Raw genomic sequence first — 18,756 nt, 5'->3', positions numbered from 1 at the left:
ATTAAAACCTGGGTCATTAGGCTTCACTGGCCAATGGCGTAACTACTAAGCCATTTTCCCAGTCCTGTGCTATATTTTACTTCTAGTTTTAATTTGAAATTTGATTTTTTTTTTAGAGGTTAAATAAGTCAAACAGGACAAGATTCATGAAGACTATAGCAATGCAATGGCCCTGTTTTTCCATGTCTGATTTTTGGTTATTCTTTGTTAGGTCTTCCTTCTTCCTTCCAAATAGCAGCCTTTTGCTAACCTACATGGTTCTTGCATTTTGTGTACTGGTGACCTCCTCCTATGCGTAATAGGTCTTTAGATTTGTTATCATCTATTTTTCCATTATTTAACTTCCTTTCTAGTATACTAAAGAGAATCTCACAGTTTTGGTTTAAATAAGTCTCTCTCTCTCTTTCTCCTCCTCCCTCTCCCCTCTCTGTGTGCTGCTGCAGATTGGGTCCCTGGTATCATGAATGCTGGGCAACCTCTTGAACACTGAGTCTGGTAAGTTGCTATTTAGAAATCCTTTAGCAATTATTTTGAATGATTGCACTCGTGTTACTAAGTTTATCTCTTGAAATTTATTGAAAGATGATACTTAGAAGTGTGAAAAAGTTTTATATACATAGATTTTCATTACAACCTCTTAGTAAACATGAAAGCATAGATCATATTACAAGTCTAACGTAAAAAGGGTTTTGTTGTTACAAAGCCTATCGACATAGGAAATTCTATGTTGAGGCTAGTCTCAACAACATACCAAGACTGTTTACAAAACAAAAGAAACTATTATCACCTATTCGTATATTAAACCATTAAAAACAATGATTTTTGAAGTTTGTTGATAACATAAACAAAGGTTCTTGGTATAGATACTTTAAAAAAAATAGCAAAACAGTTAACAGAAGACCCAGTTTGACCTAAATTTAATTTAGGAAAGAGAAAGAAGTGAAAAGATGTACACATTAAGAAGGAATGGAAGCCTATGTTCTAAAATGTTGAAAGTGGCTTTCTCTAGATGATCATATTGCAGAGTAATTTTGTTTTTATATTTAGGTTTTTCTGCATTTTCCAAAATGAATCATGATGGTGAAGTATTTTCTGAAAAGATTCCACTGTTTTACAATGTCACCAGCCATTTCCAAAACCAGTTGCTTCAGTGACTCTCAATACTACTTCCTGTGGTGCTAGTATTTAAAACAGTCTTGATATCAGCTGTGCTCATCTTTTAAAATTTATATTTGGACATATTTGTGAAATTTTTACATGGGTTAAATGTATTTGCTTTTCATTATGCGTTCCACAAAACTATCATCTTAATGTACATATTAATTAAATTGATAAGCATTGTGGTTTATTTTCAATTTTTCTTCTTTGTCCTTGAGTAACTTTTTATAGCATTCATTTCATTTTTTTAAAACTTTTTAGCTGGGTGTGGTGGCATATACCTTTAATCCCAGTACTCAGGAAGTAGAGGTAAGAGGATTGCCATGAGTTCCAGGCCACCCTGAGGATACATAGTAAATTTTAGGACAGCTTGGACTAGACCAAAACTCTACCTCAAAAACAAAAGCACAAAACAAAACAAAAAACTTTTTATTGAAAACTATAAGAAATATAGACAATATACCATGATCATAATCCCTTCTCAATATTCTCCCTTTCTGCCTCCCAAATTCCCCCTCTACTGAATTCCTTCTTTTTTCCAAATACTCTCTCTCTATTTTTTTTTAATTTTTATTTATTTATTTATTTGAGAGTGACAGACAGAGAAAGAGGGAGGGAGGGAGAGAGAGAGAATGGACGCGCCACGGCCTCCAGCCAGTGCAAACGAACTCCAGACATATCAACCCCCTTGTGCATCTGGCTAATGTGGGTCCTGGGGAATTGAGCCTTGAACCGGGGTCCTTAGGCTTCACAGGCAAGCACTTAACCGCTAAGCCATCTCTCCAGCCCACTCTCTCTTATTTTCATGCATCATTTTTTTTCCATTCTATTATGTACGTCTTGTGTACATAGCTATTGTGAGGACATGAATATTAAGGCCACTTTGTGTCTGGATGACAGTGTTATAAGCATTCCTCTTCCTTTGGCGCTTGTATTCTTTCTACTGTCTCTTCCACAATGGTCCCTGAGCCATGGAGAATGTGATAGAGATGTCTCACTTAGTGCTGAAAGAACAAACCATTGTCACTTCTCAGGACTATGGCCATTTTGGAATCACCCCAGTGGTCACTGCTCTCTGAAAAGAGAAGCCTTTCTAACCAAAGGTGAGAGTAGAGCAGCATTACTATATGGGCATAAGCATTTAGAGAGCAGTTTGGTTGTCATAATATCTAGCCAGGCATCAGTAGTAGTTTCCCCCTTAGGGCTTATGATCACCTCAGCCATAGGTTTTTGATTATGTTTTCAGTACTAGGATGAATTACCTCCCATGGAGTGGATCTCAAATCTATTCAGAGAACAATTGGTTTCCACCAAAACGGGCATTCCATCATTGTACCAGTTGGTACATTTCACCTTGCTGGCCAGCTGTAAAGCTTGCAGGGTCCACTTGAGGTTAAAATCTTTGATGACTTTTCTCCTTTCAAAGGTTGCATTCTGCATAGCTCTTTCCAGTATCTTATCTTGAAGGTTGGTTAATAGGGAAGAGGCTCCCAGTTGAGCTCCAGCTTGACTTTTCAGTGACTTGAGGCTACATAGTTTTCACTTATTTAAAAAATATTTTATTTATTTGAGAAAGGGAGGGAGGGAGGATGAGAGAGAGAAGCGAATGGGCATGCCTGGGCCTCCAACCATTGCAAACAAACTCCAGACTCATACACTACCTGGTGCATCTGCCTTACGTGGGCATGATGTCTCAACCTGTGGCTCTTACAGTCTTTCCACCTTCTCTTTCCACAAAATTCCCTGAGCCATGATGGGCAAGTTTTAAGTTTACTTAGGTGATGAGCTCTTAGGAGCCTCTGGATCTCTGCTTTGATAGGTGTTGAGTGTCCTCAGGGTCTGTCTCCTACAACCTGGCACTGATCATCAGGTTCACCAGCTTTCATTTCTTGTGCACTGACTGTCTTATGAATTATTTTGTGTGTCCACTCATGTCTATTGGATAGTACATTTTGACACAGCCATATGGTGACAGAGATTATTCTAAGTGTTAGCACAGCATGGACTAAAATATTAAAATTATGGGATGGATTTGTGAGATAGCAATTCCATGTTGACATGATTGTGTTCTATGCTTTGAATATGAAGAAAAGGTAACACTAGAGATTTAAAGCATTAAGTTATTTTAATGGTACAAATTTATACTGTACAGCATGCTAATTTGAAATAAAAATATGCACAATGTTAACATCAGCATAGTTAACTTTCTGCCTTCTAAATTATTTTTGAAATATTTCATTTATTTATTTTAGAGAGAGAGAAAGGCAGCTAGAGAGGGAATGGGTGCATAAGGGTCTCCGGCCACTGCAAACAAATTCCAGACACTTGTACCACAGTGCAACTGGCTTATGTGGGTCCTGGGGAATCATATTTGGGTCCTTGGGCTTTGCAGACAGGCACTTTAACCACTAAGCCATCCTCCAGCCCCTAAATTATGCAACAATTGTACAAATTTATGACATAAAGTGTGGTATTTCAAGACATGTATATCATAATGTGTGGATCCTACTTAGAGAGATTCATCTTCCTGCCTCCCCCCATAACTTACTAAGAGAAGATTTTTTTTTCCATAGCTGTGCCCCTAGAGTCTCTTCTCTGGACCTGCTGTCCTGCCTATCTCCCATGTGGCTGGACCACAGTTGATTGGAAGACAGTGACCATCAGTGCAGGCATTGATGATCCATAGGTGTGTATTGACATTTCTGTGACCCACTGTGAAAATATACATTTGTATTCTTTAGAATTTGGGACTGGGAAATCATGAGACTGAGCCAATGAAAGAGAAGTGAGAGAGACTATAGGGAAGGATTGAGGTCAGAAGGCTTAGCTGATGTTGGTAGTAGTCAAGTTATGCTGTGTGTAAGCTGAAACTCCTAGAGATGGAAACTAAATTACCAGGTTAGTAGACAAGAGAGAAAAGAGAAAGTGAACTGAGAAGAGAAGTGGTGATCCAACAGAGAGACAGACAGGCAGAGAAAGAGGGAGAGAGAGTTTGAGCTTGAGGACTTACTGTGCTCTGACAGCTGTCAGACTCCCCTCCGACCTTAACTTTAGTAGCTCTCTAGTTCTTTCAAGTATGTAGGCATTGTGGGGCCATATTTTGAGTAACTTTTTAATTTTCTAGGCAAAGGATAAATAGTAACAATTTTTGAGATGTGAAATCAATATTCAGGGAAGATTAATCTAACAATAGTAGGAGAGATAAAAAACTGACTTGGGAAGTTATTACAATCAAGTATGTTGGCAATGATTAATGCCAGAGAATCCTAACTTATCAAATTCTAAAAATGAGTGACTAATAAGTACTCAGCCTTTCAACTGGACATATGCATCCTCTCTAGGGTGAGGGAACACCTCAGAATATGGGACAGAAAGAATGTAAGAACAGCGAGATGGAGGAGAGTTCTGTGTAATTCTGCCATCTGCGCATAACCAGGCCATTGCACTTGTAATCAGCTGTTATTACCCACACAAATCTACACACAATGGGGTCAGTCAACATTCTGTTATGGATAGTGAAGGGACTTGGGAGACCATTCCCATGATGACCTAATGATGATTAATGATTGCTGGGGGAGGGGGAGCCATTCTCTGCTGTGGCATAGCCACTGGTCAGTGATTAAAAGAGGAAATATGGTATAGTGGGACTGAGGGAGGTAACAGAGGGTAATGTGGGTACATATGATCAAAATGCAATATATATTGATGAAAATGTCAACAACAAACAAAAATATGTGAGAGGTTTTTAAAGCTAGCAGGTTATTTTGGATTGTGAAAAGCCAGAAAGATGTTTAGTTTTGAATTGAGTTTCAGATGATGGTGAAAAACACTATTTAGTTCAGCTTAAATACCTTTTATTGAATTTCTATTACCCTGCTTCTAGCCCTGGAGGCTGAAAGGAAGGGAATTTAGGTAGGAAAACAAATAAAATATGTTTGATGGCTTTTGAAAACTCATTATTATGAAGTCTGTCACATAGAAATGCATTTGTGCAGCTTGGAGGGAACTTTTGGGCAGGAGATCCCATATGTCAATAGTGCCCCAAAGAGCTAGAGTGTGAAAGCATAGGGTGGTGAGTTAGAAGGAGGAGGACCAAGGGTAAAGGTCTGGAAATGCCTTGGAAAAGAAGGAAAACCCAGAGGAAGTGGAATCAGGACAGTCTCAGAACAAAAGAGGGCGGCTCAAGGCTGGCTGCAACATTAAATGTTGTAGAAAGCTTGAGAGAATGTAGTTGGTTTGGTATGTAAGGAGGTCATTCATGATCCTGGAAAGAACTTATGACTAAAGGGCTAGGGAAGAGCCATACAGAAAGTAAACATAGAATGTTCTCACAATTTGAGTATTAAAGAATACTAGGTGTAGGAAATATCACAGAAAGTATAGCAAGGACAGGAGAAGGTTTGGGCAATTAGCATAAAAGACCGAGTCTAGCTGAGATGGTAGAAGAGACAATTGGGTAGAATGGATCAAGATTTTCAGTAAAGGAACTTGAAGGAAGTAAGAAAATAGGTGGGTTTTTAAAAATTTATTGAGTAACTGTGAAGGAAATAACTTTTCTAGTGGAAAGAAATTTTATCTTGGAGCCAAAGGAGAATTCAGAGGGGAAGAGAAAGGAAGTAAAAAACAAAACAATTCCTCAGATGGCTTTTATTTTCTCAGAACAGTAGCAAGTTAGAAGTAGAGTCTTGTGACTGGGGATTTCAGCCACCTAGAGGAAGAGAAAGTTTTGAAAAGCCACTAAAGGGAATGGTATGGGAGTTAATAAAGGGTGGTTGAGAGGCTTTTGCAGAGGTAGTAAAGAGACACATAAGAATGAGAGTGGAGAGATGAACAAGAAATGAAAACTATTTTAAGTTCTAGTAGTACTTACACAATTTCACAGAGTTCCTCCCTCCCCCACCCACACTATTTCACAAATAAAGACTAATTCCAGGGCAGTTCAGCAACTCATTCATGGATCTGTTGGAGTCCTAGACCCTTGCCTCCTTCTTACTAAATGAAAATAGATGTGATAATGAATTACAGAGGTTTAATCTAAAATCTGACTAAATTTAGAAAACATAAAATGACCCAGTGAAAAGGTCAACCAATGCCTATGCATGACAGTTGGTAAGTGAGTCACAAGAAATGATTCAGGAATATTTTATAAATTATACTCTGTACTCTGGTAAAAATATTTTGTCAAATAGTTAAACAATTATGATTTTGAATATAAGTATTTTAATGTCTGATTTTTATATAATATATTCCCATTCACTTACTAGCAAGAAACTCAGTTGACACAGTATTCATTTTCCAGCAAGTCTAGCATTTCCTATGAAAGTTATAGCTATGGGAGATAATCTGGAATATTATCACATGTTCAGAAGGAATCAATCATTGCTAATAATGGAATGAGAACATTAACTAAAGTGCTTTTCAAAGTATCTAATTTATTCTCAGATCTCAAGACTTAGTTCCTTAAGTTTTTGTAAATCATTTTAAAGATGAAGATTTGAATTTCTAAGGACTCGTTTCTCAGTGGAATTCTAAGAAAGGCTGACTTCTCTTAGGAGTAGCAGTGGAGTGATAGTCTCATGTATCTCAGACCAGAATCAGGTAATACCTTTATACCAAATTTCAGTAGACAGCATTGGAGCCACATGAAAGGATCATAATCCTTTTTGTGTCATCTTCATGTGTAATACTCACAACATTATTAATTCTGACTAGATAAGACTCTATACATTTGGGTTTTTTTGGGTGAAACTAAATACAATGTGTTTCTAGAAAAAATGGACAAAAGTCCTGTTAGATATTTTGTGTTTTCAAAGCACATTATAATTGTTGGTTATTCTTAATCCTGCTGGGACAGCAGATGGGGATGTCATCAGTGATGTCCATGGGCTTCAGTATGAGATGGGGTCAGTGATTGTCCTGGCTTCTTGCCCAGAAGATGGAAAGGAATGACTCAGTGTTGCTGGCCGAATTCCAGGGAGGCCTCAGGAGAGCCTTTCACACTGAGCTGGTGCTGAAACCTTTCACACTTTTCTGAACTAGTGGGTCTTCTTATTCTTAGAGTAGAGCTAATGCTAGTCATATGTGTGCTTACTGGAGTATGTGGGTGTGTAAGTATATATATGTGTGTGCACTTGTGTGCGTGCATGTGTGTGTGTGTGTGTGTGTGTGTGTGTGTGTATGTGTGTGTTTATTAACTTTGGCTGGATGGCAAGACTTATAACTCCAGAGTAGACAATAGGCCTCTACCCTTTCTTATCTTGTAGGTCTCATTTTAAGAAGGGATAGTCTGCATCTGAGAGGTATTCTTAGTCAAAGACTCTAGGTTTCATTATGAGGAATTGGGCAGCTCTGTGCATGAAACTTTTTTTTTTTTTTTTTGGCAGACAAAGGTGCCTGTCTGACTAGAAAACCTGGATATTGTTCATAGATGTCCTTATATGTGAGGTCATATTCTGAAGAGCATGGTCCCCTTTGCCACCCTTGAAAAGTCAAGGACCATGTTTCACTAGATGTGCTTGCTTTGTTAGTTTCCAAATCTGTAGAGCTCCTATAATTCACTTCATCTTTTTATCACAAACATACTCTTGCTCCCTGTCTAGCTGTCACCCCACCACTAGCAGCTCTGTGATAGGAATTCTGAGCAATTTCCTCCTTCACAGGTAAGAATTCTCAAACGGGAAGACAGAAGGAACATATTTGCCCTACTTACTGTGCCCATCACCCAGGATAGCTTGTGATGAGCTGAGAGCACATGTTTCTGTTGTCCTATAACCAAGGCTATTTCTTTTCATGAACTCAAAAACTTATGTGTTCTGCTCTTCTCATGTCCATTGACTCACTTGGGCTGAAAATAAAGAATTTTTTCCACTATTCCAAGGGCAGCATAACTGCTCATGTTTAAGTGAATCCGACATTGTATGTGTATTAATAAATAAGTCCTTACATGTGTTTATATTTATCGTGTAGAAAATTGTTTTTTTAAGCTTCTGGCGTAGATCTTCAATTTACCTCCTCACTGCTTTCTGCATGACTTTTATAAAATGGGAAAATTGCAGGTTGGCACTCTCATACTTGTGCAGACCTATAACATGGTGCTAGGGGTCCAGGAAAGCCCTTGAACCCCACACCTGTGGTTCATTTCTAATTTTAATCAAAGAATCAAATAAAAGAGAAGGCTGGCAAGGGTAATTATTATATTATCATATTTATTGAGAGAAGTACAGAGCCAGGGAAAGGCATCCACATGGCCAGAGATCCCACATGGAGGTCCTGGAAAAGCTGTGGAAAGAGTAGACAGAAAAGAAAGTTCAAGGAGCTCCTGTCATATGGGGAGCAGGAGAGAGAGTAAGGAGTCCGTATAGAGAGTAAAGGCTAGGGGCCCCTTTCCTCGGCTCAATCAGGCCCAGCTGAGGGAAAAAAACCCAACCCACAGCTGGAAGTTCCCAAATGGTCTGAGGGCTGCCCTCCCCTTGCAAAGGTATTTATAACCTTATAGTGGTGGGTTGTCTTCCAGCTCAGCTGAACAAGAGGGCCAGCTGGTTGGTTAGGGATAGGGATTGTCTCAGAGAGAGGTTAGCTCTGGTACCAAGTTCTGAGGGCTGAACTTGACCAACCACAATTGTTTAACTCCTACGAAAGACCTCCCTCCCATGAGGGGTACAGGTTGTTTATCAAAAAACAGGTCTAGGGAACTAGGCAAGAGATAAGAAGCCAGATAATCTTTGATTTCTAGTAAGTGCAAACTTTCCTGCCTTTTTTACCTTCAGGGGTCCAATCACCCTAACTGTACCCCTTCTCAGACTTTTCTTTTGAACATACTCTTCCCTTAGCTACAATTTCTCAACTTGTTACTTCAATTATTGCACAGCTTTGTCTTGCCTTTCTAGATATATTTTTCTTTCTGTTACTATGGGACCTAAACTACTTACTTAAAAAAGCATTTCTTGAGAATGTAGATTACAATAGAAACAGTGAATTTAAAAAATTAAATATTAAGCCATTTTTGCTTCAGTGTATGAGCACTTTTATTTTGGATAAAGATTTAGCTCAGCCACTTTAAATGGGGCAAATTACTAAGTTTTAGTCAAAGAAAAGCTTGATTCAACTAGTTTTGCTTTTTCTCCCTAAGTAATTCACAATATATTGGTGGTGTTGAAGATTAAATACATCCTGTATTAAGGGAAGTTAGTTTTATTCAATCAAATAATGAGTTAGGTTGTGATTTGTTTCCTTTCTCCACCTCTACACTTTTTTAAAATTGGTATTTTATTTATTTACTTGAGAGAGAAAGACAGACTGACAGAGAGAGAGAGAGAAAGAGAGAGAGAGAGATGAATAGGCAGATAGAGAGAGAGAATAGGCATGCCAGGACCTCTAGTCATTGCAAATGAACTCCAGTCACATGCACCCTCATGTGCATCTGGCTTATGTATGTCCTGGGGAATCAAACCGAGATCCTTAGGCTTCGCAGGCAAATGCTTTAACCATTAAGCCATTTCTCCAGCCCTACATTTTTTTTTTTTTTAATGAGAGAATGAGAGAGTTGATATGCATGTAGAATGGTTTAACTCTTTTAGAAAATGTTCTAGAACTTCTTAACTACTGAAGAAAATAACTTCTTCACAACCCAGCAATGCTATCACTAGGATCTTCTCTAGAGAAACTAAATATAAGTTGACAAAACACTTGTACATGTATGTTCATCACAGCCTTATGCATGATAAAGATGGGAAACAGCCCATTTGTAGGAGAATGAGTATGAAAGCTATGATATATTCAAACAAAGAAAGCCAGCTATTCAGCAATAAAAATGACAAACTGCTTATACATGTAATAACATGAAAACATCCAAAAATTTCAAACCCAAGGAATCTGCTGAATGACAAAAAATATATGAAATCAAATATTTTATAGTTGTGTGTGTGTGTGGAGACTAGAGGAGAACTTGGGGTGTCTTCTTCTATCACTCGTCTGCTTATTTCTTTGAGGAATATCTCACTGAATTCTGATCTGCTATTTTCAGCCAAAATGGCTGACCAGTGAGTCCTAGAGATTCTCTGCTCTCTGCTCCCCATAGGATTGAGATAACATGCATGTGTGGCCATGCTCAGTTTCTCAAGTGTGTGCTGAGGAATCACACTCAGGAAACACCAGGCTCTCTCTGGCTGTCTTGCTTGTGCAGCAAGAACTATTACCCATTTGCCCACTGAACTATCTTCTCATCCCTGGGTTCTGTTTTATGAAGTTCAAGAACAAGAAAAAATAATCTATGGTGAAAAATTAAGACAGTAATTATCTCTGTGGGAGTGGGGGTTGAGATAAACTAGAATGGAACATGAAAGAACTTTCTAGAATGAGAATGATGCAATTTACTTGATAAGGGTTAGGCTTTGCAGACACCCATTTGTCAGACTCTTCAGTTATTGAACTTAAGAATTGTACTCCTTTTACTGAACATGCCTTTTTGTCTCAAAAAGGGACTACAAGTAAATGTTCAACTCTAGTTAATGATATGCATTGTAAAGTACATGCAGGGGACAGGCTTTGATATTGAAAGTTACTTTCAAATGCATTAAAATGGGGGAGATTTCTGGATAAAGAGAATGATGATGGATAGAAGTGAAAAAGCAAATATTGTGATATGTTAAGTATTGGGTACTGTTGGTAGGTATGTGAATACTGTCGGTAGAGTTTCTTCAACTATTCTCTATCTTTGAAAAATTTTACAATAAAATATTATAAAATAGGCAGCAAATGAAAAATAAGGATATCAAATATATTAGTTAATTTGAATAGATTATATATTATGGAACACATTTTACTAAACAACTATCTTAAAGATAAACATGCTGCTAAACATAATAAATTACAAATAATATATTGGCATGTCTCATGTCAGGCTGCTCCAGAGAGTGCTGATTGGAAATAGTGATATCTCAGCAATACATTCATGAAATCTTTGAAAACCAGAGTAATACAGACCATTCTCATAGCCCGACAGTAAGTACAGCCAATTGAGATTCATTGAAAGTTCATTATCAACCAGAAACTGATAAAAATGAGCAAGTGAGAGGAGCCAAAGATGTGTTTGGCTGGATGTGGAAGATGCTAATTTGATATAGTGGAGCATCTGATTGAGGAAATGAATGCCAAAACCCAGGCAGCCATTAGGACCTGCTGGAAATGTTTTCCAAAGGTAGGGAAGAGGGCAAGGGCTACATGCATACTGATTTGTCCAGTTCTAGCCCTGATGTTAACTTGTTGCATGTTTCTAAACAAATTTGAAACTATTTCTTCACTTATAAAATAGATGTCATCACAGTGCCCACTTCATAGTTACTAACAGAAAATAACTTGGTACCTGTAAGTATATGTGTACACAATGCCCATAGCCCAGCTCTCTCCTACTGAACCACCATGTCCATTTCTAGGAAGGATATTGTAGGCATCACTGTAGCCTGGGAGGAAGTAATCACAAGTGTCTTAACAAATGCACTAAGAAATAGCTACAGGCATTCCATCACTTTGAAGGTAATTAAACCCTAATTGCTAATTTAAGATGTGTGGTACTTTATAAGAAAGCTACCTTTCCTGAGCATGCATCCCCCTTGCTTGCTAGATGATCATTCTGTTGAAATAGTTCTGTTTATGAGATGAAAGGTGGGCTGCCCTTTACTGGGTCAATTAGTTCTAATCTAGCACAAACCCTTTTCTCAGATCACAGTTTTGCAGTAAGCAGCTGTCTTTTGTTGTTGTTGTGATCCCCTAACATCCACATTCTGTTTGGCTACTCTTGCCTGTATCTTGTTTTATGTTTTGTTTTGTTACTAGCCCAGGCTGACTTCAAACTCATGGCAATTCTATCTCAACTTCCAGAGTGCTGGAATTACATTGTACCATCACATACAGCCTTGTCTGTATCTTAAGGAGAAGCAGGGTTCATCTCATTCCAGCAACAGAGAAATTTGGGCAGTTTATTCTCCCTCATTGTTTGAGTTTAGGCTTGATGACCTCAGCCACAGGTGTTCTTGCTCATGAAATGGAATCCTCAGGAAGATATCTAAAGAAGCAGGGACAGTGGATAGTTTCATCTAGCAGTGGTGGTAGGTGTGGCATCTAGCATACAGGTGTGGTTAAATAAGAAATTTTAGCAGAGTCTCCAGCCTACAGAGAGTGGCAGTGCCTGCCATATAATCTGAAGCCCAGTAGTGATGGCTTAAAGCCCAGTGATGGCCTAAGATGTAAGAGACTATCCCTAACATGTGGTCTTAGCAGGACTGCTGGTCACCACTTCATGGTTCCTGCTTATATTTTGAGCCTGGTTCTTCAGTTTATGTGTTGGTGCTATGAGTTACTAATGGCTTTAGATGAATTCACTTTTCACAGCAGCTAGCCAGGGTTGAGACCCATTACTTGATGTCTGAAACCCTCTCTAATGCACTGATTTTTCTGAGATCCACTGATCTTGTTCTGTACTATTACACTGATCATTCCTTTATATCACAGTGAATGTATTAATTGCAGGAAAACCTGGATTTTGTTTATTGCAGTCCTTTGTCATTATGTTTTTAAAGTATAGCTTTATGTAATCAACTGTAATTAACTGTATTTCTAGTCTGAAATTTCATATATTGAAACAACCATTATATTTACTTAATTCATATCAATCAAATATCTCAATTATTTACTTTGTGGCAGATATGATTAGACTTAGGAGGCACAACGTCAAATTAAACATGGTCCCTCTGGCACATACCAATTGTCCTTGGGACTCATGAGAGATTCATTCCAAGCTGACTTCAGATATCAAAATACATTGATACTCAATTCCTTTGTATACCATGGCATAGTATTTGCATATAGCATAGTTATACTCACTTAAATAGGCTAAATTATATCTATATTACTTGTAATACTCAATTCAATATGAATTCTATACATGTCGTTGCCATACTGTGCTGTTTATAGAAGTATGAACAAAGTCTGTACATGTTTAGGAAGACACATTTGTTTTTGGATTCAAGGTATTGAATTCACTGATGTAATATCTGCAACTATGAGGTACTGACTGAACTTAGAATTATAGCCATTTACTTTTTAAAAAATATTTTATTTATTTATTTGAGAAAGGGGTAGACACACACACACACACACACACACACACAGAATGGGCATGTCAGGGCCTCCAGCCACTGCAAATGAACTCCAGACACATGTACCACCTTTTGCATCTTGCTTATGTGGGTACTGGGAAATTGAACCTGGGTCCTTAGGCCTCACAGACAAGCGCCTCAACTGCTAAGCCATCGCTTCAGCCCCAAACCATTTACTATTTTATATTATAGTGCGATGTAGCCAAACAATTCAGCTGCAGTATTCAGCCATGGGGAGGAAGCAAATGGTTCCATTAATGGGTAGGAGTGAGGACTGAGGAGCTGGAATAATGGAGTGGTTAAAATCATTACAGAAGCTTGACCAATCTTGGCACATATCCAGACTCTTCTTTGCTTTGTGATATAGAATAGATCACTTAATTTATCTAAACTCTAGTCTATTTTTAAATTGAAGTATAATAATTACACAAAGTATTGCAGCTTATTATGGCATTTCTGTACATGCCCATAATGTACTTTATTCACATTCATGCTCCTTTATTACCTCCCCTTTCATGTCCCTAGTAGCTCCCCATTTTGCTTTCATGTTCTTCCTCCATTAAATACTACACATGAAGAAAAAACCCACATCACAACTTGACTTTGTGAGAGTGATTTATTATTTTTTGCTTAATGCCATGTTTTATAGTTTACCCATTTTTTTTTTTTTTTTTTTTGCAGATAAGACAATTTCATTCTTCCTTTGGCAGAATAAAACTCCTTGTGTATATTTCTCTTTGTCCTTCATCCATCAATGGGCACCTAGGCTGATTCCATAACTTGGTTATTGTTAGTCAATTCTTCCTGCTGTTTCTTTTTAAAATTTATTTATTTGACAGAGAGAAAGAGGGAAAGAGAGGGAGGGAGGGAGGGAGGGAGAGAGAGAGAGAGAGAGAGAGAGAGAGAGAGAGAGAGAGAGAGAGAGAGAGAGAGAGAGAGAGAATGGGCATGCCAGAGCTCCAGCCACTGCAAATGAACTCCAGATGCATACCCCCCCTTGTGCATCTGGCTTACATGGGTCCTGGGGAATTGAACCTGGGTCCTGTGGCTTTGCAGGCAAATGCCTTAACTACTAAGTCATTCCTTCAGTCCTTCCTGCTGTTTCTTGAACTAGTGGAGTCCTAGTCAGTAAAATCATAGCCCATGCCTGTGTCTTGAAGTGCTTTCCTTATTCATTCCTCAAGTAGGTCCATGGGATCTTGCACTATGACTTTTCATCCATTTTAAGTTATTTTTGAAATTTTTTTGTTTATTTTTATTTATTTATTTGAGAGCAACAGGCAGAGAAAAAGGCAGATAGAGAGAGAGAAAGAGAGAATGGGCTGCACTGGGGCCTCCAGCCACTGCAAACAAACTCCAGAGGCATGTGACCCCTCGTGCATCTGGCTAATGTGGATCCTGGGGAATCGAGCCTCGAATTGGGGTCCTTAGGCTTCACAGGCAAACGCTTTACCACTAAGCCATCTCTCCAGACCATTTTAAGTTAATTTTTATATAAGGTGTGAGATAGGAATCTGTTGTTAGTCTCCTTCATATGGTTATCCAGTTTCCTACTATTTCTTGTAAAGCAAGTTTTTCTTTCTTTTTATTTTGGTCCCTTGTCAGTAATCAGATGGACACAGATACATGGGATTCTTTCTGGATCTTGTATTTTATTCTGTTTTTCTAAATATTTGATTTTGTGCCAGCAAGTACTATGCTGTTTTTGTCAATGGCTCTGTAATACACTTTGAAGTTAGGTGTTGTGATATCCCAGCATTGTTCTCTTTGCTCAGGATTTCTTTGTTTATTTGTGTTCTTTTGACTTTATATATTTATATTTATATTTGTATTTGGATTTTGTTTAGTTCTGACAAGGGTCTGTTTTTGTGATTTCTTTCTCAGCAACTTCATTATTGGTAAAAAGAAAAAAACACTACTGTTTTTTAAATTGTTTTTATATTCTGCTACTTGACAGTAAGTGCTTATCAGATCTAAGAATTTTCTGGTGGCGCATTTAGGATTATTTTTAAGTATTGGATCATATCAGCTGTAAACAGAGATAACCTGACTTCTTTTCATATTCATATGCCTTTTATTTCTTTGTTACATTGGCCTGGCTAGGACTTCACACACTTTATTGAATACGAATAATGATAGTGGACATACTTGCTTTGTTCCTGAATTTGGAAAGAACATCTTCAGTTTTCCCTCACTCAGTATAGTGTTGCCAGTCAGTTTGTTGTATATAGCTTTTATTATGTTTTGGTATGATCCTTCTATTCCTAGTTGTTTCAGGGCTTTTATCATGAAAAGATATTGAAGTTTATCAAAGTTGTTTTTTTTAAAGCTGAAGTCTTTTTATTTGGAAAGTGGGGTTTACAATACTAGCTTCTATAGTAGTTTGAAATTTAAATGAGACCTTAGACTTAAAGTGATCAGCACAAGTGTGCTCATCTTCACAGACTGGAAAGGCCTGCTTGGAGGGGTTGTGTAATTCCTTGGTATAGCACAGCTCTCAGAGTGAGCCTTGATAGTTCATGCTGTCCCAAGCTGTCCATGGCCATGTTAGCTCTTCATTCTTTGCCTTTTCTCATCCAGTTTTTAAAAATATTATTATTGAAAGCAGTAGATATAAATAAATTTCCTTTTAGCATGTATAAAATGGCTTTAAAAAGAATGATGTTGTTTTCTATCTGCTTTCAGCTCTCAGCTTGATGCTGTTTAGCAACATTTTAATTGATTTTTTTTGACTACAGCATCATGTCATCTGTGTATTATTTAAGGGATGCTCTGTCCTTGTCCAAGGAAGAAGTGATATAGGTTTTAGAATATTTTTTCCTCAATACTATGAATTTGTACTTTACACACATTAACATCTCTTTACCTCTTTGCTGCTCACTTATGTGTATTTACCAGTATTTGTCATAGAAGACTTGGCTTGTATCTTTCACTCATGAAGCATCATGAATCTTCCTTGGAGGATTTTCCCCTATGACAACCAACAAAAATGATTAATAACTCTAATTCGTTATCTGTTATTTTCCCTGACTAAACTTCTTTTAGATGCTGATCATTAAATCATCATTCATATGTTTTAGCCCACTTTGTTTTTAAAAATGTGTCATAAAAAGTTTTTTACTACCTTTGGAGTCTTTTTCAAAGTATTTCTCAAATCATATTTGGTCTAGATTTCAGTTTATAGCTAACTGCTAAATTTTGTAAGTTTTTTTGTTTTCCTTATATGGACTAACTTTTTTATTATTAAAAATGGATTCTTTTACCACTGTAATTATCATTTTGGCTATCAACAAAGCATAATGAGTTTTAGATTGTTTATTCTTGGAAGAGTTTTCAATTTCTATTTTTGGGGGGAGGGGAGATATGTGCATCCTAGTCCTAAGAACAGCTTTATTTTTGATTGTGTAATTTCTGATGAGGTGTTTGGAAACAGTCTCCAAGTTTGCATTTTATTTTTTACTGTCATTTACTTGTAGCCCCACCCAGCACATACATTTGCTTATGGAAATGACACTAAGTAAGGGACTGTAGACTGAAGTTCTTGTGCCAGGCATGCTATAAAATCACTGTGCAACTTTGGTTTGGCCTTTACCTCCAATTTCCTCACCCATGAAAATAGGGGAGATTATTTCCTAAGGAGTATTTGTTAGGTAATAAGTTTTGGAAATCCATAGTGAATGAATATATTGATTTGCTTCCCTGGAGATATGGATACTCCTTTACATGATATAAACTCTACGGCCCCTGTGAGTTGATGGTGCTGTGCATATTATGTTCTTTCCGATTACCTCCAAATTTTTTTGAACAGTAGAAAATGAAAAACCCTGAAATATATCTGAATTTTGTTTCTGGCTTCTGGGGGATTCCTTTGACTTAAAACAAATACTTTCTAATTTGTTCTAATGGGACTTCCATGGAAACAAGTGTGGGATGCTTTATGTAGAAAGGATTCAGCCAAGAAGCTGCATCCCATTTTAAAGTGAGTCTTAAAACACTTGGAAATATACTTCAGATCATAGCATTTTGGAGTCTCTCCCTTAAAAAAAAAAGACTTGATGGACCAATTACCACTGTCCTTTATTTGGATGTAGGAGTCAGCATTAGGGAAAACTTGCTTGCTTGCTCTTGATGGGGCAGTTTTTATTGAACAATAAGGTTTTATTCATTTATAGATCATAAAGCTCTCTTCTGGGGATCAGTAGAAATTCATAGAGGATGAATTCATAGAGGAAGAAAGAATAAACAACTCTTTGGCTGATGGTACAATGTGTGACACATGCCTTGGAGAAATGTGAAACTGACTGGTAAACTTTTAAACTTACTTGCCAATAGGTATTAGTATTACAGGAGTCTTTAAACATTTGTATGTATGTATGTATGTATGTATGTATGTATGCATGCATATATGTGGTAGGTAGGTAGATATGGGCATGTGTGGAGATCAGAGGTAACTTCAAGGTGTCTGTGTTCTTTTTCCACTTTCTTTGAGATAAGGTGTCTTTTCACTGCAAACAACTGGCCCATAAGCTTTTGATTATCCTGGCTCCCCCCTCCACTGACATTGATGTAGTTACCTTGGGATCACACACACACACACCACTTTGTGTCCAGCATTAAGTGAACGTGGGAAAGGATTGAACCCAGGTTGGCAGGCTTTGTAAATAAGCACCCTTATCTGCTAAGCCTTTTTCCCAGCCACTTAGAATAATATTTAAGACAGTATTCCTCATATTTCATTTGATTTAAAGGAAGCCATTTGTTGGGATGGCATATGATAGAGAGTAAGGAAAGGTTGGATTTATATTGAATTAATTTTGGAACTACAATCAGAAAGGTGCCATCCAAGTGGACTGCTTATAACAAATAATGGCTATCAGAGAAAATGAAATAGAATGAAGGATGTAAGCAAAATGACAGAAAACTAATGGTTGGGTAAAGAATTCAGCAGAAGTCTTGCATGAAAATCAGCTAACAGAGTTTTGTTTGATTTTGGGAGATATGATCAAATAATCTTAATTTTCATCTGATTCTCAAACTCTTTCTTACCCAAGATGCTTGTTTCAATTCTCAGTCATCACACTTGTCACTTGTTTCATGCATGAGTTTATATTAAATTTTCTTCAGCATAGTTCTAATTTCACTTGTCTCTTTAGAATAATCTGAAATAAAATAACGATAACCAGTTACTATAAGAAAGTGGGTCCAGAATCTTGTAATTTGTAACATCTGTGTATATATATATATAATATATGTATAAAACCAAAAGAAAAATGGAGAAAAAAACTATTTTGATTTCAAAGAAATATTTCCTGCAAACTGGAGGAAAAAGGAAACTTTTGTGCCCAAAATTGGCACCAGCCTTAACAGATACAAAAATCAGGGCATCCAGAAATGCAGAGAAGGAACAGTATTACTGTATGGTAGAAAGCATTTAGTTTAGAATTAG

General features: G+C 37.4%; 1 long non-coding RNA gene across 1 annotated transcript in view; it reads left to right on the top strand.

The window, feature by feature from the left end:
- Positions 1–441: 441 nt before the first annotated feature.
- Positions 442–18,756, top strand: part of LOC123457694 — a 163,061-nt gene continuing 144,746 nt past the window's right edge. The window contains exons 1-2 of the long non-coding RNA XR_006635112.1: positions 442–495; positions 3,732–3,844. This is a non-coding gene — a long non-coding RNA (uncharacterized LOC123457694). The remainder of the gene's footprint in view (positions 496–3,731; positions 3,845–18,756) is intronic.

The sequence above is a fragment of the Jaculus jaculus genome, chromosome 1 (genome assembly GCF_020740685.1).
Source record: "Jaculus jaculus isolate mJacJac1 chromosome 1, mJacJac1.mat.Y.cur, whole genome shotgun sequence".
Classification (NCBI taxonomy): Eukaryota; Metazoa; Chordata; class Mammalia; order Rodentia; family Dipodidae; genus Jaculus; species Jaculus jaculus.
This window is presented reverse-complemented; position numbering and strand designations above follow the sequence as displayed.